A 22415-nucleotide genomic window follows, 5' to 3' on the forward strand; every position below is an offset into this window, starting at 1 on the left:
ATTGAAATGGAAATTGAAATGGAAATTGAATATGAAATTGAAATAGAATTTGGAATTGGAATTGGAATTGGAATCGGAATCGGAATTGGAATCGGAATCGGAAACAGAATCGGTATTGTAATCGAAATCGAAATCGAAGTGGAAATAAAAACGAAATGGAAATTAAAATAGAAACGAAATGGAAATCGAAATGGAAATGGAAAAAAATGGAAGTTTAAATTGAAATTGAAATTGAAATGGAAATGGAAATTAAAATTGAAATGGAAATTGAAATGGAAATAAAAATTGAAATGGAAATGGAAATTGAAATTGAAGTTGATATTGAAGTAGAAATTGAAATCGAAATGGAAATCGAAGGGGATATCGAAATGGTAATCGAAATGAAAAACGTAATGGAAATCAAAATCGATATGTAAATCGAAATGGAAATCGATATAAAAGTGGAAATCGAAATGGAAATCTAAATGGAAATCGAACTGCAAATCGAAATAAAAATGGAAATTGAAATGGAAATTGAAATTTAAATGGAAATAGAATTGGTAATGGAAATCGAAATAGAAATGGAGATCTAAATGGTAATAGAAATGGAAATCGAAATGGAAATCAAAATTGAAATCGACATGGAATGGGAAATGGAAAATGAAATGGAAATCGAAATTGAAATATAAAAGGAATTTGAAATGGTTTATTGAAAATAAAATTGAAATTAAAATTTAAATTGAACTTGAAATAAAAATTGAAACTGAAACTGAAATTGAAATAAAGATTTAGTTTGAGATTGAAATTGAAATTGAAATTGAAATGGAAATAGAAATATAAATGGAAATGGTTTTGGAAATAGAAATGGAAATTGAAATAGAAATGGAAACTGAAATGAAAATGGTATTGGAAATAGAAGTGGACATGGAAAAAGAAATGGAAATCAAAATGGAAATCGAAATGGAAATTGAAATGGAAATCGAAATGGAAATCAAAATGGAAATCGAAATGGAAATCGAAATGGAAATCGAATTCGAAATGGAAATCGAAATGCAAATTGAAATGAAAATTGAAATACAAATTGAATTAAAAATAGAAATTGAAATTGAAAATGACAATGAAATTGTTATTGAAATTGAGATTGAAGTAGATATTGAAGTTGAAATTGAAAGTGGGATTGATATTGAAATTGAAATTGAAATGGAAATGGAAATGGTATTGGAAATAGAAATGGAAATGGAAATGGAAAAATAAATGGTAATCGAAATGGAAATCGAAATTGAAATCAAAATAAAAATGGAAATCGAAATGGAAATTGAAATGGAAATCGAAATGGAAATCGAAATTGAAATCGAAATGGAAATTGAAATTGAAATCGACATGGAAATGGAAATGGAAATTGAAATGGAAATCGAAATGGAAATTGAAATTGGTTATTGAAAATAAAATTGAAATTAAAATTTAAATTGAAATTGAAATTGAAATTAAAATTGAAACTGAAACTGAAATTGAAATCGAAATGGAAATTGAAATCTAAATGGAAATCGAAATGCCAATTGAAATGGAAATTGAAATGGAAATTTAATTAAAAATAGAAATTGAAATTGAAAATGAAAATGAAATTGAAATTGAAAATAAAGTTAATATTGAAATTGAAATTGAAATTGAAAAGGAAATGGAAATGGTATTGGAAATAGAAATGGAAATGGAAAAAGAAATGGAAATCGAAATGAAAATCTAAATGGAAATCGAAATGGAAATCGAAATGGAAATCGAAATGGAAATCAAAATAAAAATGGAAATCGAAATGGAAATCGAAATGGAAAGCGAAATCAAAATGGAAATCGAAATTGAAATCGAAATGGAATTCGAAATAGAAATCGAAATAGAAAACGAACTGGAAAAGAAAATGGAAATGGAAGTTGAAATAGAAATCGAAATGCAAATTGAAATGGAAATTGAAATGGAAATTGAAATTAAATTTGACATTAAAATTAAAATTGAAGTTGATATTGAAATTGAAATTGAAATTGAAATTGAAGTGGAAATTGGAATTGGAATTGGATTTGGAATTGGAATCGGAAACGTAATCGAAATTGAAATCGAAGTGGAAATAGAAATCGAAATTGAAAATTAAATGGAAACGAAATGGAAATCGAATTGGAAATGGAAAAATAAATGGAAGTTGAAATTAAAATTGAAATGGAAATGGAAATTATAATTGAATTGGAAATTGAAATGGAAATAAAAGTTGAAATCGAAATGGAAATCGAAATGAAATCGAAATGGAAATCGAAATGGAAATGGAAATCGAAATGAAATCGAAATGGAAATCGAAATGGAAATGGAAATGGAAATTGAAATGGAAATAGAAATGGAAATCGAAATGGAAATCGAAATGGAAATTGAAAAGGAAATTGAAATGGAACTTGAAATGGAAATTGGATTTGAAACCGGAATTGGAATCGGAATTGGAATCGGAATCAGAATCAAAAACGGAATCGGAGTCGGAGTCGGAATCGAAATCAAAATGGAACTCGAAATGGAAATCGAAATGGATATTGAAAAATTAATGAAAATTGAAATGGAAATTGAAATGGAAACTGAAATGGAAATTGAAATGGAAATTGAAATGGAAATTGAATATGAAATTGAAATAGAGTTTGGAATTGGAATTGGAATTGGAATCGGAATCGGAATTGGAATCGGAATCGGAAACAGAATCGGTATTGTAATCGAAATCGAAATCGAAGTGGAAATAAAAACGAAATGGAAATTAAAATAGAAACGAAATGGAAATCGAAATGGAAATGGAAAAAAAATGGAAGTTTAAATTGAAATTGAAATTGAAATGGAAATGGAAATTAAAATTGAAATGGAAATTGAAATGGAAATAAAAATTGAAATGGAAATGGAAATTGAAATTGAAGTTGATATTGAAGTAGAAATTGAAATCGAAATGGAAATCGAAGGGGATATCGAAATGGTAATCGAAATGAAAAACGTAATGGAAATCAAAATCGATATGTAAATCGAAATGGAAATCGATATAAAAGTGGAAATCGAAATGGAAATCTAAATGGAAATCGAACTGCAAATCGAAATAAAAATGGAAATTGAAATGGAAATTGAAATTTAAATGGAAATACAATTGGTAATGGAAATCGAAATAGAAATGGAGATCTAAATGGTAATAGAAATGGAAATCGAAATGGAAATCAAAATTGAAATCGACATGGAATGGGAAATGGAAAATGAAATGGAAATCGAAATTGAAATATAAAAGGAATTTGAAATGGTTTATTGAAAATAAAATTGAAATTAAAATTTAAATTGAACTTGAAATAAAAATTGAAACTGAAACTGAAATTGAAATAAAGATTTAGTTTGAGATTGAAATTGAAATTGAAATTGAAATGGAAATAGAAATATAAATGGAAATGGTTTTGGAAATAGAAATGGAAATTGAAATAGAAATGGAAACTGAAATGAATGGTATTGGAAATAGAAGTGGACATGGAAAAAGAAATGGAAATCAAAATGGAAATCGAAATGGAAATTGAAATGGAAATCGAAATGGAAATCAAAATGGAAATCGAATTGGAAATCGAAATGGAAATCGAAATCGAAATGGAAATCGAAATGCAAATTGAAATGAAAATTGAAATACAAATTGAATTAAAAATAGAAATTGAAATTGAAAATGACAATGAAATTGTTATTGAAATTGAGATTGAAGTAGATATTGAAGTTGAAATTGAAAGTGGGATTGATATTGAAATTGAAATTGAAATGGAAATGGAAATGGTATTGGAAATAGAAATGGAAATGGAAATGGAAAAATAAATGGTAATCGAAATGGAAATCGAAATTGAAATCAAAATAAAAATGGAAATCGAAATGGAAATCGAAATGGAAATCGAATTGGAAATCGAAATGGAAATCGAAATCAAAATGGAAATATAAATTGAAATCGAAATGGAATTCGAAATAGAAATCGAAATAGAAAACGAACTGGAAATCGAAATGGAAATGGAAATGGAAATGGAAATTGAAATGGAAATCGAAATGGAAATTGAAATGGAAATTGAAATGGAAATTGAAATTAAATTTGACATTAAAATTAAAATTGAAATTGAAGTTGATATTGAAATTGAAATTGAAATTGAAATTGAAATTGAAATTGAAATTGAAAATGAAATGGAAATTGAATTTGAAATTCAAATGGAAATTGAAATGGAAATACAAATGAAAATTAAAATGGAAATTGAAATTGAAATGGAAATTGGAATTGGAATTGGAATCGTAATTGGAATTGGAATTGGAATCGGAAACGTAATCGAAATCAAAATTGAAATCGAAGTGGAAATAGAAATCGAAATTGAAAATTAAATGGAAACGAAATGGAAATCGAAATGGAAATGGAAAAATAAATGGAAGTTGAAATTAAAATTGAAATGGAAATGGAAATTAAAATTGAAATGGAAATTGAAATGGAAATAAAAATTGAAATCGAAATAGAAATCGAATTGAAATCGAAATGGAAATCGAAATGGAAATGGAAATGGAAATTGAAATGGAAATAGAAATGGAAATCGAAATGGAAATCGAAATGGAAATCGAAATGGAAATCGAAATGGAAATTGAAAAGGATATTGAAATGGAAATTGAAATGGAAATTGAAATTAAAATAAAAATTAATATTAAAATTGAAATAAAAATTGATATGGACATTGAAATTGAAATTGAAATTAAGATAAAATTTGAGATTGAAATTGAAATTGAAGTTGATATTGAAATTGAAATTGAAATTGAAATGGAGATTGAAATTGAAATGATAATGTTAATTGAAATGGAAATGGTATTTTAAATAGAAATTGAAATGGAAATCGAAATAGAAATGGAAATGGAAATAGAAAAGGAAATGTAAATGCAAATTGAAATTGAAATCGAAATGAAAATCGAAATGAAAATGGAAATTGAAATGGAAATAGAAATGGAATTTGAAATGGAAATGGAAATGGAAATTGAAATGGAAATTGAAATGGAAATTGGAATTGAAATTGGAATTCGAATCGGAATTGGAATCGGAATTGGAATCGGAATTAAAATAGAAAACGGAATCAAATACGGAATCGAAATCGAAATGTAACTCGAAATGGAAATCGAAATGGAAATGGAAAAATTAATAAAAATTGAAATGGAAATTGAAATGGAAATTGATATGAAAATATAAATGGAAATGGAAATTAAAATTGAAATGGGAATTGATATGGAAATGGAAATTGAGATGGAAATGGAGATGGAAATGGAAAAAGAAATTAAATTGAAATGGAGATTGGAATTGAAATAGAAATGGAAATTGTAAAGGAAATAGAAATGTTAATGGAAATCGAAATAGAAATGGAGATCTAAATGGTAATAGAAATGGAAATCGAAATGAAAATCGATATGGAAATCGAAATTGAAATTGAAATCGAAATGGAAATTGAAATGGAAATTGAAATGCTAATCGAAAATAAAATTGAAATTAAAATTGAAATTAAAATTGAAATTAATATTGAAATTAAACTTGAAACTGAAACTGAAATTGATATTAAGATATAATTTGAGATTGAAATTGAAATTGAAATTGAAATTGAAGTTGATATTGAAATTGAAATTGATATTGAAATTGAAATGGAAATTGAAATGGAACTTGAAATGGAAATTGGAATTGAAATGGAAATGGAAAAAGAAATGGAAATTGAAATGGAAATTGAAATGGAAATTCAAATCGAAATGGAAATCGAAATGCAAATTGAAATGGAAATTGAATTTAAAATAGATTTTGAAATTGAAATTGAAAGTGATATTGAAATGGAAATTGGAATGGAACTTGAAATGGAAATTGGAATGGAAATGGAAATGGAAAAAGAATTGGAAATTAAAATGGAAATTGAAATGGAAATTCAAATCGAAATGCAAATTGAAATGGAAATTGAACTGGAAATTTAATTAAAAATTGAAATTGAAATTGAAAATGAAAATGAAATTGATATTGAAATTGAAATTGAAGTTGATATTGAAGTTGAAATTGAAAGTGAGATTGATATTGAAATTGAAATTGATATTGAAATGGAAATGGAAATGGTATTGGAAATGGAAATGGAAATGGAAAAAGAAATGGAAAACGAAATCGAAATCGAAATGGAAATTGAAATCAAAATGTAAATCGAAATTGAAATCAAAATGGAATTCGAAATAGAAATCGAAATAGAAAACGAACTGGAAATCGAAATGGAAATGGAAATTGAAATGGAAATCGAAATGGAAATTGAAATGGAAATTGAATTTGAAGTTGAAGTTGATATTGAAGTTTAAATTGAAATTGAAATTGAAATGGAAATGGAAATTGAAATGGAAATGGTATTGGAAATAGAAATGGAAATGGAATTCGAAATAGAATTGGAAATTGAAATGGAAATCGAAATGGAATTGAAATTGAAATTGAAATTGAAATGGAAATTGAAATGAAAATTGAAATGGAAATTTGAATTTGAATTGGAATTGAAATTGGAATTGAAGTTGATATTAAAGTTGAAAATGAAAATGAAATTGAAATTGAAATTGAAATGGAAATTGAAATGGAAAAGGAAATTGAAATGAAATTGGTATTGGATATAGAAAAGGAATTCGAAATAGAAATGGAAATCAAAATGGAAATGGAAATGGAAATCAAAATGGAAATTGAAAAGGAAATCGAAATTGAAATCGAAATGGAAATCGAAAAGGAAATTGAAATGGAAATTGAAATTAAAATAGAAATTAAAATTGAAATTGAAATTATAATTGACATTAAAATTGAAACTGAACCTGAAATTAAAATTAAGACTAAATTTGAGATTGAAATTGAAATTGAAGTTAATATTGAAGTTGAAATTGAAATTGAAATTGAAATGGAAATGGAAATTGAAATGGAAATCGTATTGGAAATAGAAATGGAAATGGAATTCGAAATAGAAATGGAAATCGAAATGGAAATCGAAAAGGAAATCGAAATGGAATTGAAATTGAAATTGAAATTGAAATGGAAATTGAAATGAAAATTGAAATGGAAATAGGAATTTGAATTGGAATTGAAATTGGAATTGAAGTTGATATTAAAGTTGAAAATGAAAATGAAATTGAAATTGAAATGGAAATTGAAATGGAAAAGGAAATTGAAATGGAATTGGTATTGGATATAGAAAAGAAAATCGAAATAGAAATAGAAATCAAAATGGAAATGGAAATGGAAATCAAAATGGAAATTGAAAAGGAAATCGAAATTGAAATCGAAATGGAAATCGAAAAGGAAATTGAAATGGAAATATAAATTAAAATAGAAAATAAAATTGAAATTGAAATTATATTTGACATTAAAATTGGAACTGAACCTGAAATTAAAATTAAGCCTAAATTTGAGATTGAAATTGAAATTGAAGTTAATATTGAAGTACAAATTGAAATTGAAATGGAAATTGAAATGGAAATGGAAATTGAAATTGAAATAGAATTCGAAATAAAAATTGAAATGGAAATCGAAATAGAAATGGAAATCGAAATGGAAATCGAAATGGAAATCGAAATGGAAACCGAAATGGAAATCGAAATGGAATTGAAATTGAAATTGAAATGGAAATTGAAATGAAAATTGAAATGGAAATTGGAATTTGAATTGGAATTGAAATTGGAATTGAAGTTGATATAAAAGTTGAAAATGAAAATGAAATTGAAATTGAAATGGAAATGGAAATTGAAATGGAAAAGGAAATTGAAATGGAATTGGTATTGGATAAGGAAAAGGAAATCGAAATAGAAATGGAAATCGAAATGGAAATGGAAATGGAAATCAAAATGGAAATTGAAAAGGAAAATGAAATTGAAATCGAAATGGAAATCGAAAAGGAAATTGAAATGGAAATTGAAATTAAAATAGAAATTAAAATTGAAATTGAAATTGACATTAAAATTGAAACTGAACCTGAAATTAAAATTAAGACTAAATTTGAGATTGAAATTGAAATTGAAGGTAATATCGAAGTTGAAATTGAAATGGAAATTGAAATGGAAATGGAAATTGAAATGGAAATAGAATTGGAAATAGAAATTGAAATGGAAATCGAAATAGAAATGGAAATCGAAAGGGAAATCGAAATGCAAATTGAAATGGAAATTGAAATAGAAATTCAATTAAAAATAGAAATTAAAATTGAAAATGAAAATGAAATTGATATTGAAATTGAAATTGAAGTAGATATTGAAGTTGAAATTGAAAGTGAGATTGATATTGAAATTGAAATTGAAATGGAAATCGATATCAAAATGTCTATCGAAATTGAAATCGAAATGGAATTCGAAATAGAAATCAAAATAGAAAACGAACTGGAAATCGAAATGGAAATGGAAAATGAAATGGAAATCGAAATTGGAATTGAAATGGAAATTGAAATTAAATTTTAAATTAAAATTAAAATTGAAATTGAAGTTGATATTGAAGTTGAAATTGAAATTGAAATTGAAAATGAAATGGAAATTGAAATTGAAATGGAAATACAAATGAAAATAAAGGGAAATTGAAATGGAAATGTAAATGGTAATGGAAATAGAAATGGTAATGGAAATCGAAATAGAAATGGAAATCGAAATGGTACTTGAATTGGAAATCGAAATGAAAATCGAAATGGAAATCGAAATGGAAATCGACATGGAAATAGAAATGGAAATCGAAATGGATATCGAAATGGAAATCGAAATGGAATTCGAATGGGAAATCGAAATGGAAATCGAATTGGAATTGAAATGGAAATTGAAATGGAAATTGAAATGGAAATTGGAATGAAAATTGAAATTGAAATTGGAATTTGAATTGGAATTGAAATTGGAATTGAAGTTGATATTAAAGTTGAAAATGAAAGTAAAATTGAAATTGGAATGGAAATTGAAATGGAAAAGGAAATTGAAATGTAATTGGTATTGGAAATAGAAATGGAAATAGAAATAGAAATGGAAATCAAAATGGAAATTGAATTAGAAATGGAAATTGACATGGAAATCGAAATGGAAATCGAAATGGAAATCGAAATTGAATCGAAATGGAATTGAAATGGAAATTGAAATGGAAATTGAAATGAAAATTGAAATGGAAATTGGAATTTGAATTGGAATTGTAATTGGAATTGAAGTTGACATTAAAGTTGAAAATGAAAGTGAAATTGAAATTGATATGGAAATTGAAATGGAAAAGGAAATTGAAATGGAATTGGTATTGGAAATAGAAATGGAAATCGAAATAGAAATGGAAATCAAAATGGAAATGGAAATAGAAATGGAAATTGACATGGAAATCGAAATTTAAATCGAAATGGAAATCAAAATCGAAATTGAAATTGAAATTGAAATTGAAATGGAAATTGAAATGGAAATGGAAATTGAAATGGAAATGAAAATTGAAATGGAAATTGGAATTTGAATTGGAATTGTAATTGGAATTGAAGTTGATATTAAAGTTGAAAATGAAATTGAAATTGAAATGGAAATTGAAATGGAAAAGGAAATTGAAATGGAATTGGTATCGGAAATAGAAATGGAAATTGAAAAAGAAATGGAAATCAAAATGGAAATGGAAATGGAAATAGAAATGGAAATTGACATGGAAATGGAAATTGAAATCGAAATGGAAATCAAAATCGAAATTGAAATTGAAATTGATATGGAAATCGAAATGGAAATCGAAATGGAAATCGAAATGGAAATCGAAATTGAAATCGAAATGGAAATGGAATTCGAAATGCAAATTGAATTTAAAATAGAAATTGAAAATGAAAATGGAATTGAAACTGATATTGAAATTGAAATTGAAGTTGATATTGAAGTTGAAATTGATAGTAAAATTGAAATTGAAATTGAAATGGAAATTGAAATGGAAATGGAAATTGAAATGGAAATGGTATTGGAAAAAGAAATGGAAAAGGAAATCGAAATAGAAATGAAAATCGAAATGGAAATCGAAATTGAAATCGAAATGGAATTCGAAATGCAAATCTAAATGGAAATTGAATTTAAAATAGAAATTGAAATTGAAAGTGAAATTGGTATTGAAATTGAAATGGAAATATAAATGGAAATCAAAATGGAAAGCGAAATAGAAATCGAAATGGAAATGGAAAAATAAATGGAAGTTGAAATTGAAATGGAAATGGAAATTAAAATTGAAATGGAAATAAAAATTGAAATTGAAATGGAAAGTGTAATGGAAATTGGAATGGAAATGGAAAAAGAAATGGAAATTAAAATTGAAATTGAATTGGAAATTTAAATGGAAATTAAAATTGAAATGGATATTGAAATGGAACTTGAAATAAAAATTGGAATGAAAATGGAAATGGAATAAGAAATGGAAAATAAAATGGAAATTGAAATGGAAATTGAAATCGAAATGGAAATCGAAATGCAAATTGAAATGGAAATTGAAATGGAAATTTAATTAAAAATAGAAATTGAAATTGAAAATGAAATGAAATTATATTGAAATTGAAATTGAAGTTGATATTGAAGTTGAAATTTAAAGTGAGATTGATATTGAAATTGAAATTGAAAAGGAAATGGAAATGGTATTGGAAGTAGAAATGGAAATGAAAAAAGAAATGGAAATCGAAATGAAAATCGAAATGGAAATCAAAATGGAAATCGAAATGGAAAGCAAAATAAAAATGGAAATCGAAATGGAAATCGAAATCAAAATGTAAATCGAAATGGAAATTGAAATGGAATTCGAAATAGAAATCGAAATAGAAAACGAACTGGAAATCGAAATGGAAATGGAAATGGAAATGGAAATTGAAATGGGAATTGAAATTAAATTTTAAATTAAAATTAAAATTGAAATTGAAGTTGATATTGAAGTTGAAATTGAAATTGAAATTGAAATTGAAAATGAAATGGAAATTGAAATTGAAATGGAAATACAAATGAAAATTGAAATGGAAATTGAAATGGAAATTGGAATCGGAAACGTAATCGAAATCGAAATCGAAGTGGAAATAGAAATCGAAATGGAAAATTAAATGGAAACGAAATGGATATCGAAATGGAAATGGAAAAATAAATGGAAGTTGAAATTAAAATTGAAATGGAAATGGAAATAAAAATTGAAATGGAAATTGAAATGGAAATAAAAATTGAAATTGAAATGGAAATTGAAATGGAAATTGAATTGGACATTTAAATGGAAATTGAAATTGAAATGGATTTTGAAATGGAATTTGAAAATGAAATAGAAATGGAAATTGAATTTAAAGTGAATTTGATATTGAAGTTAAATTGAAATTGAAATGGAAATGGAAATTTAAATGGAAATGGTATTGGAAATAGAAATGGAAATGGAAATCGAAATAGAAATGGAAATCGAAATGGTAATCGAAATGGAAATCGAAATGGAAATCGAAATGGAAATTGAAATGGAAATCGAAATGAAATTGAAATGGAAATTGAAATGGAAATTGAAATGAAAATTGAAATGGAAATTGGAATTCGAATACGAATTGAAATTGGAATTGAAGTTGATATTAAAGTTGAAAATGAAAGTGAAATTGAAATTGAAATGTAAATTGAAATGGAAAAGGAAATTGAAATGGAATTGGTATTGGAAATAAAAATGGAAATGGAAAGAGAAATGGAAATCAAAATGGAAATGGAAATGGAAATAGAAATGGAAATTGACATGGAAATCGAAATTGAAATCGAAATGGAAATCAAAATCGAAATTGAATTTTAAATTGAAAAGGAAATTGAAATGGAATTGGAAATTGAAATGGAAATGGTATTGGAAAAAGAAATGGAAATGGAAATCGAAATAGAAATGAAAATCGAAATGGAAATCGAAATGGAATTCGAAATGGAAATCTAAATGGAAATCGAAATGGAAATGGAATTCGAAATGCAAATTGGAATGGAAATTGAATTCAAAATAGAAATTGAAATTGAAATTGAAAGTGAAATTGGTATTGAAATTGAAATTGAAATGGAAATTGAAATGGAAATCAAAATGGAAATCGAAATGGAAATGGAAAAATAAATGGAAGTTGAAATTGAAATTGAAATGGAAATGGAAATTAAAATTGAAATGGAAATAAAAATTGAAATTGAAATGGAAATTGAAATGGAAATTGAAATGGAAATTGGAATGGAAATGGAAATGGAAAAAGAAATGGAAATTAAAATGGAAATTGAATTGGAAATTTAAATGGAAATTAAAATTGAAATGGATATTGAAATGGAACTTGAAATGGAAATTCGAATGGAAATTGAAATGGAAAAAGAAATGGGAATTAAAATGGAAATTGAATTGGAAATTTAAATGGAAATTGAAATTGAAATGGATATTGAAATGGAATTTGAAATGGAAATTGAAATGGAAATTGAATTTGAAGTTGAGGTTGATATTGAAGTTGAAATTGTAATTGAAATTGATATTGAAATGGAAATGGAAATTGAAATGGAAATGGTATTGGAAATAGAAATGGAAATGGAATTCGAAATAGAAATCGAAATCGAAATGGAAATCGAAATGGAAATCGAAATGGAATTGAAATTGAAATTGAAATGGAAATTGAAATGAAAATTGAAATGGAAATTGGAATTTGAATTGGAATTGAAATTGGAATTGAAGTTGATATTAAAGTTGAAAATGAAAATGAAATTGAAATTGAAATGGAAATTGAATTGGAAAAGGAAATTGAAATGGAATTGGTATTGGATATAGAAAAGGAAATCAAAATAGAAATGGAAATCAAAATGGAAATGAAAATGGAAATGGAAATCAAAATGGAAATTGAAAAGAAAAATGAAATTGAAATCGAAATGGAAATCGAAAAGGAAATTGAAATGGAAATTGAAATTAAAATAGAAATTAAAATTGAAATTGAAATTGACATTAAAATTGAAACTGAACCTGAAATTAAAATTAAGACTAAATTTGAGATTGAAATTGAAATTGAAGGTAATATCGAAGTTGAAATTGAAATGGAAATTGAAATGGAAATGGAAATTGAAATGGAAATAGAAATTGAAATGGAAATTGAAATGGAAATAGAATTGGAAATAGAAATTGAAATGGAAATCGAAATAGAAATGGAAATCGAAATGGAAATCGAAATAAAAATCGAAATGAAAATCGAAATGGAAATCGAAATGGAAATCGAAATCTAAATAGAAATCGAAATAGAAATGGAAATTGAAATGGAAATTGAGATGGAATTTGAAATGGAAATTGAAATGGAAATTGAAATGGAAATTGAAATGGAAATTGTAATGGAAATTGGATTTGAAATTGGAATTGTAATCGGAATTGGAATCGGAATCAGAATCAAAAACGGAATCGGAGTCGGAATCGAAATCGAAATAGAAATGGAACTCGAAATGGAAATCGAAATGGAAATCAAAATGGATATGGAAAAATTAATGAAAATTGAAATGAAAATTGAAATGGAAACTGAAATGGAAATTGAAACGGAAATTGAAATGGAAATTGAAATGGAAATGGAAATTAAAATTGAAATGGAAATCGAAATGGAAATCGAAATGGATATCAGAATGGATATCAGATTGGAAATCGAAATTGAAAACGCAATGGAAATGGAAATGGAAAAAGAAATTGGAATTGAAATGGAAATTGAAATGGAGATTGAAATGGAATTAGATATTGAAATTGAAATTCAAATGGAAATTGAAATGCAAATTGAAATGGAAATTGTAATGGAAATTGGATATGAAATTGAAATAGAAATTGGAATTTAAATCGTAATCGAAATCGAAATCGAAGTGGAAATGGAAATTGAAATGGAAATCAAAATGGATATCGAAATAGAAATCGAAATTGAAATGGAAAAATAAATGGAAGTTGAAATTGAAATTGAAATGGAAATGAAAATTGAAATGAAAATTGAAATGGAAATAAAAATTGAAATTGAAATTGAAATTGAAATGGAAATTGAAACGTAAACTGAAATTGAAATTTAGATTAAATTTGAGATTGAAATTGAAATTGAAATTGAAGTTGATATTGAAGTTGAAATTTATTTTTACGCTCTGAAATTGTTGCATTAAAATGCACATTAGCGGATGACTCCGTTAAAAGTTAGTGTTGCGGCATCTCCCGCAGTTTCTTTGGAATTCATAAAATAACATACGCGTGTAAAATTTCGGCATTGTACCCTGTGATGAAAAAAACAAACAAATGGTATAAAAAGACTTTGAAATTCTTTAAAGGAAAAATTGAGGAAATATACCCGATTTCATTGAAAACACGTACATTTAATTAAAAAGATCATTTTTCTGTGGGCATAGCACTAAATATTCGTGTTTAAAATTATCCAATCATATTTTTCAAGTGAAAGTCAACGTATAGTGAAAAAAGGAGTTTGAAACACTTTAAAGGAAAATACTGAGAGAACATACACCATTTCATCGAAAACACGCAAAGATGACAATAGCGAGACGTTTTTAGCATGGATGTACAAAAAAATATACGCGTCTCAAATTTTGACCACCATATTTTCCGATGTAAAAATCAACGAATGCTGTAAAAAGGAGTTTCATATGCTTGAAAGATATAAATGGAGAAAAAATACGCAACATTATTGAAAAAAAATAATAATAAAAACGAACTGTTTTCTTCGGACGTAATTAAAAACGTTGGCTTTTAAATTTTTACTCCATATATTCCGATGCAGAAATCCAAGAATGATAAAAAAGAGTTTGAAATACTAAAAAGGAAAATATTGAGAGAACACACGCGAATTTATCGAAAACTCGCAAAATGGAATAAAGCAAGTAATTTTCTATTGATTTACCATCAAATTTACGCCATTACCGTATTTTGCCATGGAAAAATTAACGAAAGATGAAAATGGGAGTTTGAAATAATTGGCATCAAAAAATTGAGAGAAAATAGGTGATTTCATCGGAAATCCGATAAATGATTAAAAACCACTAATTTTCTCTTATAATACTACAATAAAAACGCTTCTAAAATTATAAAAGCATATTTTGCAAGGGAATAATCAACGAATGTTGAAAAAAGGAGTTTGAAGTAGTTGAAAATCGAGAAATGAAAAATTGAGAGAAAATATGCGAATTTTTCGAAAACACGAAAAATCTATTATAATGAGTAGTTTCCTCAGGACATTCCACAAAATATACGCATTTAAAATTAAAACTCCATAATTTGGACTGGGAAAATCGACGATTGGTGAACAATGGTCCTTAAATACTTGAAAAAAGGATGCTTTAAAAGAAAACATTCATAGAAAATACCCGATTTCATTGAAGACACGAAATATGAATAAAAAAGGGCGGTTTTCTGTGTATTTACCATAGCATTAACGCGTAATTTTAAACACCACTTTTTCCATGGAAAAATCAAAGAATATCAAAAGATAGAGTTTAAATACTAGAAAGGGAAAAATATAGGGAAAACACGTAAATGTAACGAAAATAGAAAAATGAATAAAAACGAGCAGTTTTTATAGGACATATCACCAAAAAAATCGTCAAAAATTATGACACTACATTTTATTAATTCTGACCACGGCGTTGAAACTTATTGTACCAGATTTTGCAATGAAAAATCAACGAATTAATAAAAAAGGTGTGAAATATTTGAAAGGAGATAATTTTTAGCAAATACGCGATTTTATTGAAATCACGAAAATCAATTAAAAATGAGCAGTTTTTAAAGGACATCACAACACAAACATACGCGTTTAAAATTTAAGTACCATAAATTGCGATGTAAAAATCAACGAATGGTCAAAAAAAGAGTTTGATATACTATGTAGGGAAATATTGAGAGGAAATACGCGATTTTATCGAAAACAGAAATTAATGAAAACAAGTAGTTTTCTGTGGATGTACAAAAAAAATTTCGGGTCTAAATTTTTTAAAAGATATTTGCCCTGGAAAAATCAACGAAATATGCAAAGTATGTCTTAAATTCTTTAAAGGAAAAAATTGAGAGAAAATACGAGATTTAACGAAAACACGAAAAATAAATACAAGCGAGTAGTTTTCATCGGACATACAACATTATAAATGCGTTTACATATAAAACAAAAAATTTTTCGATGAAAAGATTAACGAATAAAAAAAATGAGTTTAATATTCTAAAAATGAAAAATTGAGAGAAAACGTAATAATGTACCGTATATATACGAAATGTGAATAAATACCAGAAGTTTTTTGTGGTCGTGCAATATATTATACCCGTTTAAAATGTAACTCCATATTTTACGATTCAAAAATCAACGAATTATGGAAGAATTGCACTTGAAATCCTTTAAAAAAAATTAGACAAAATGCTAGATATCTTCGAAAACACGAAAAATGAATAAAAACGAGCCTTTTCTGTGAACATACCAAATTAAATACGAGTTTAAAATCATAAAACTATATTTTGCAATGAAAAAATCAATGAATCATGAAAATAGGAGTTGGAAATACTTGAAAGAAAAAAATCGAAAAATATATGCTGTTTAACGAAAACACAAAAAATGAATGAAAACACAAAGTGTTCTGTGGGCATTCCACAAAAAATATGCGTTCAAAAATATAACTCCATATTTTCCGATGCAAAAATCAACGAACGATGAAGAAAGAAGTTTCAAATAGTAAAATGGCAACAATTCAGGGACACACGCGAATTTATAACAAAATAATTAATAAAAACGAGCAGTTTTCCGTGGACATAAAAAACATACAAATGGTAAAAAAAAGAGTTTGAAATTCTTTAAAGGAAAAATTGAGGGAATATACCCGATTTCATTGAAAACACGTAAATTTAATTTAAAAAATATTTTTCTGTGGACATACCACTAAATATTCGTGTTTAAAGTTATACAATCATATTTTTCAAGGGAAAGTATAGTGAAAAAAGGAGTTTGAAACACTTTAAAGGAAAATACTGAGAGAACATACACGATTTCATCGAAAACAAGCAAAGTTCACAAAAACGAGACGTTTTTAGCATGGATGTACCAAAAAATATACGCGTCTTAAATTTTGACCACCATATTTTCCGATGTAAAAATCAATGAATGCTGAAAAAAGGAATTTCATATGCTTGAAAGATACAAAGGGAGAAAAAATACGCGATATTTTTAAAAACAAAAAAATAATAAAAACGAACTGTTTTCTTCGGACGTAATTAAAAACGTTGGCTTTTAAATTTTTACTCCATATATTCCGATGCAGAAATCCAAGAATGATAAAAAAAGAGTTTGAAATACTAAAAAGAAAAATATTAAGAGAACAAACGCGAATTTATCGAAAACTCGCAAAATTGAATAAAGAAAGTAATTTTCTATTGATTTACCATCAAATTTACGCGTATACTTTTTCCATACCGTATTTAGCCATGGAAAAATTAACGAAAGATGAAAATGGGAGTTTGAAATACTTGGCATCAAAAATTCAGAGAAAATAGGTGATTTCATCGGAAACCCGATAAATGAATAAAAACCACTAATTTTCTTTTATAATACTACAATAAAAACGCTTTTAAAATTATAAAACCATATTTTGCAATGGAATAATCAACGAATGTTGAAAAAAGAAGTTTAAAGTTGTTGAAAAACGAGAAATGAAAAATGGAGAGAAAATATGAGAATTTTTCGAAAACACGGAAAATCTATTATAATCTATTATTTAGTAACAATGCACAATTATTAACACCTTGGAATGATTTTGGTTCTTTTTTTCAGGATCGAAATTTTCGCATTGAAGCCAAAGTGGGGGGGTTTTTTGGCGTTTTCGTGGTTAAAAAAGAAAAATTAATAATTCTTAAAATGGATTAAATGCCTTTTTATCGTCTCAAACATTCACACTTAAACAAAAGAAAGACGTTTTATGCTTAATTTTTGCTTAATTATGCTTAATTTGCGTTTTATGCTTAATTATAACAACATTTTCTGCCATTCTAAAATCAACGAATGTGAAAAAAGGACTTTCAAATACTTGAACGGAAAAATTGAGAGAAAATACGCGATTTCATCTAAACATGAATAAATGAAAAAAACGCGCAGTTGTTTGTTCACATACCTCAAAATATACGCGTATAAAATTATATCACCATTACTTTTGTTGCATAAATCAACGAATGTTTGAAATAGGAGTTAGAAATATTTGAAAAAGGAAATTGAGAGAAATTACGCGATTTCATCGAAAATACCAAAAATGATATGAACGAGAAGTGTTCTGTGGACATACCTCAAAACATACGAGTTGAAAATTATAGCACCACTTTTTGCGATGGAAAAATCAAAGAACGCGTAAAGAGCAGTTTGAAAAACTTGGAAAGAAAAAATTGATAGAAAAACACAATTTAATCGGAAACAAGAAAAATGAAATATAACGAGCAGTTTGCTGTGGAAGTATCATTGTAAAATCAACGAATTTGAAAAAAGGAGTTTGAAATACTTAAAAGGATAGAATTTAGAGACAATACGCGATTTCATCGAAAAAACAAAAAAATGAATAAAAACCAATAATTTTCTGTTGACATTCCACAAAAAACACGTGTTTACAATTAGAGCGCAATTTTTGCGATGGACAAATCAACGATAATTGAAAAAGGAGTTTGAAATATTTGAAAGGAGGAAATTGTGAGAAAATACGCGATTCCTTCCAAAACATAAAAAATGAATAGAAACGAGCATAAATGAATTTGAATGTAGAAAATTGAGAAAAAATCCGTGATTTTATCGAAAACTAAAAAATGAATAAAAACGAGCAGTTTCCTGTGGAAATGCCTAGAAACATTTCCGTTTAAAATTATAACGCCATATTTTAATTTCAAAAAAACAATGAATGCCAAAAAAAGTGGTTTGAAATACTTGAATGGAGAATATTGAGACAAAATAGTGTCGTAGGGGCCGAGACGGCCTGGGGAGCTTTGAAATCATACCAGTGGATCAGTGGCGAAAGATACAATTATTGACCCTCAGTTCCCATGGATTGGCATTGCCATCGTACTCACTTGTAGCGCGAGAGAGAGAGCGAGAGACCGGTACGCTGGGATGCACGAGCGGGCGGCGGTGGGCGCTGGGGAGAGTTGGCAGACGCGGTCACGGCAAGCGTATCCAAGTCGTCTGTCGAGGGGCGGTGGGGGCTGGAGAGAGTCGGCAGACGCGGTCACGACAAGCGTATCCAAGTAGTCTGTCGAGGGGCGGTGGGGGCTGGAGAGAGTCGGCAGACGCGGTCACGGCAAGCGTATCCAAGTCGTCTGTCGAGGGGCGGTGGGGGCTGGAGAGAGTCGGCAGACGCGGTCACGACAAGCGTATCCAAGTCGTCTGTCGAGGGGCGGTGGGGGCTGGAGAGAGTCGGCAGACGCGGTCACGACAAGCGTATCCAAGTCGTCTGTCGAGGGGCGGTGGGGGCTGGAGAGAGTCGGCAGACGCGATCACGACAAGCGTATCCAAGTCGTCTGTCGAGGGGCGGTGGGGGCTGGAGACAGTCGGCAGACGCGGTCACGACAAGCGTATCCTAGTCGTCTGTCGAGGGGCGGTGGGGGCTGGAGAGAGTCGGCAGACGCGGTCACGGCAAGCGTATCCTAGTCGTCTTTCGAGGGGCCTTCGGATCGTCTTTCACGCAGTCACGGCGAGCGTAACTAAATAGTACAGAACGCGGTCACGGCGAGCGTAACCCGGCGAATCCTGGTGACCGCGGCAGTGCGTCCGTTTAAGTATGATTATCGGGCCGACCCTTGCCCTCCGCCGTGCGCCATCCCGGTGCCATTCTGCACGGGACCTCCCCCGCCACCCGTGTGCGTCAGGGCGGCCATTACCCCCTTATCTGCGCTAGTCATACCCCCCCTCTTCCTGGTATTAAAGACCGAATGAGTAGGAGCGGGTGGGTATCGGAATATCGAAGGGGTGTCTAGCCTCCCCTCGACAATAGGCGAATTTATCAAAAACCCGAAAAATTTATAAAAACGTGCAGTTTTCTGTGGGAACACCACAAAACATACGCGTTAAAATTAAAAGACCATTGTTACAGCGCAAAAATCAACTCATGTTTGGAATAGGAGCTTGAAATACTTGAAAGAAAAATATTGAGAGAAAATACGCGACTTCATCGAAAAAAAGAAAAATGAGTGAAAGCAAGCAATTTCCTGTGGATATACCAAAAAACATGACTGTTTAAAACTAAAATACCATTTTTGGCGATGAAAAAATCAACCTTTGTTTGAAATAAGAGTTTGAAATTCTTGTAAGGAATAAAATTGAGAGAAAATACGCGATTAGAATTTTCTGTGGATAAACCAAAAAACATTTGTGTTAAAATTACAACACCATATTTTGCAGTGCGAAAATCTACGAATGCAGTAAAAACGAGTTTGAAATACTTTAAAGAAAAAAATAGGGAGAAAATACGCGATCTTATCGAAAACTCGATAAAGAATAAAAACGAGCAGTTTTTTGTTGATAAACCAAAAAACACAAGCGTTAAAATTAAAACACCATTTTTTGCAATGCAAAAAGAACCAATGTTTGAAAAATGAGTTTGAAATACTTTAAAGGAAAATATTGAGAGAAAATATGCGATTTCATTCAAAACACGAAACATGAATAAAAACGAGAAGTTTTCTGTGGACATAACTTAACATACGTGTTTAAAATTATAACAGCATTTTTGCGATGCATCAATCAACGAATATTGAAAAAAGGAGTTAGAAATACTAGTAAGAACAAAATTGAGACAAAATACGCGATTTCATCAATAACACGAAAAATGAATAAAAGCAAAGTTTTCTGTGGATATACCAGAAAACATGCGTGTTTAGAATGAAAATACCATATTTTGCGATGGAATAACCAACGAATGTTTGAAATAGGAATTAGAAATACTTGAAAGAGAAAATTAAGAGAAAATACGCGATTTCAACCAAAATACAAAAAATGAAAAAAACGAGCAGTTTTGTGGATATACAATCAAACATACGATTTGAAAATTATAACACCTTGTTTTGCGATGATAAATCAACGAACGCGTAAAAAAGCAGTTTGAAATACTTAGAAGGAAAAAATTCAGGGAAAACCGCGATTTCATCACGACAAGAAAACTGAAATAAACGAGCAGTTTTCTGTGGAGATATCACAAAACATACGCGTCTAAAATTATAACACCCTTATTTTTAATTCTAAAATCAACAAATGCGAAAAAAATAGTTTGTAATACTTAAAAGGATAGAATTTAGAGACAATACGCGATTTTTTGCATTGCAAAAATCAACTTATGTTTGAAATAGGAGTTTGAAATACTTGAAGGGAAAAAATTGAGAGAAAATACGTGATTTCTTCAAAAAACCAAGCGTGAATAAAACGAGCCTTCTTTGGACATGCCACAAATCATACGCATTTAAAATTATAACACCATTTTTTACATGTGCATAAAAGGATTTTTAAATACTTCAAAATAAAAATTGAGAGAACATACCCTTACTCATCGAAAAACTAAAAATAAATAAAAACGAGCAGTTTTCTTTGGACATACCAGGAAATATAGGCGTCTTTCATTTTGTTTTTAAAATTAAAAACATCCTGTGATAGCATCGCCATCTGTCAGGCACAATTTTTGCAAGAATTTATAGAGTTAATTTCAAGAGGTTTTGTACCATTATGACATACATACCTACTGGCATCGGGAGGGATGGACCTGAAGCCAAGGCAATACAACGCCTTGATTCGTCATCTCGATCAACTCTTGACAGATGGCGATGCTACCTCAGTTTTTCCCACTTCATTAACAGGTGTTCTCTTAATCCTTAACTTGATGAACTATTATGCAGTAAAACTGGAAATTTAACTTCACATCCAATTTGACATCAGGAATTGTATTAACAGATTTCTAACTCAATGGCAACCTTCACCCCAAGGGTGGCCTTATACTTATAACGAAAACACGGATATTGTAAATAATAGTATTTTAACAAATATTTTACATTAATCAACACCCTTGAAAACTTTTGGTTATATTTCTCAGCATCAAATATTTCGTATTGAAGCCAAAGTGGGGAGGTCTTGGCACTTTTCATGGTGAAATGGGAAAAAAGTTATAATAATATAATTAATGGCATTATGTACCTTAAGTATTTACTCTAAAAAAATAATGACGTTTATTACATAATTTATGGAAATACTTACACATTTTCAATCGAGAAAAATTTTGCTTAATCATTTATTACGTTATTCTTTTGTCTTCGAGCATTTATTCCGGGTTTTTATTTTAATATGGTTACAAAGAACATTATGAAAAACCTTTGAAACATTTTCGTTCTAAATTCCTTTCCGGCCCTCCACCGGGTTATATCGTCCATATTGGCCGACGTTTCAATGTCCGACTCGGTCATCGTCTTCAGG

This window comes from Hetaerina americana, unplaced genomic scaffold (assembly GCF_022747635.1).
Source record: "Hetaerina americana unplaced genomic scaffold, ioHetAmer1.1.p SCAF_187, whole genome shotgun sequence".
NCBI classification, from domain to species: Eukaryota; Metazoa; Arthropoda; class Insecta; order Odonata; family Calopterygidae; genus Hetaerina; species Hetaerina americana.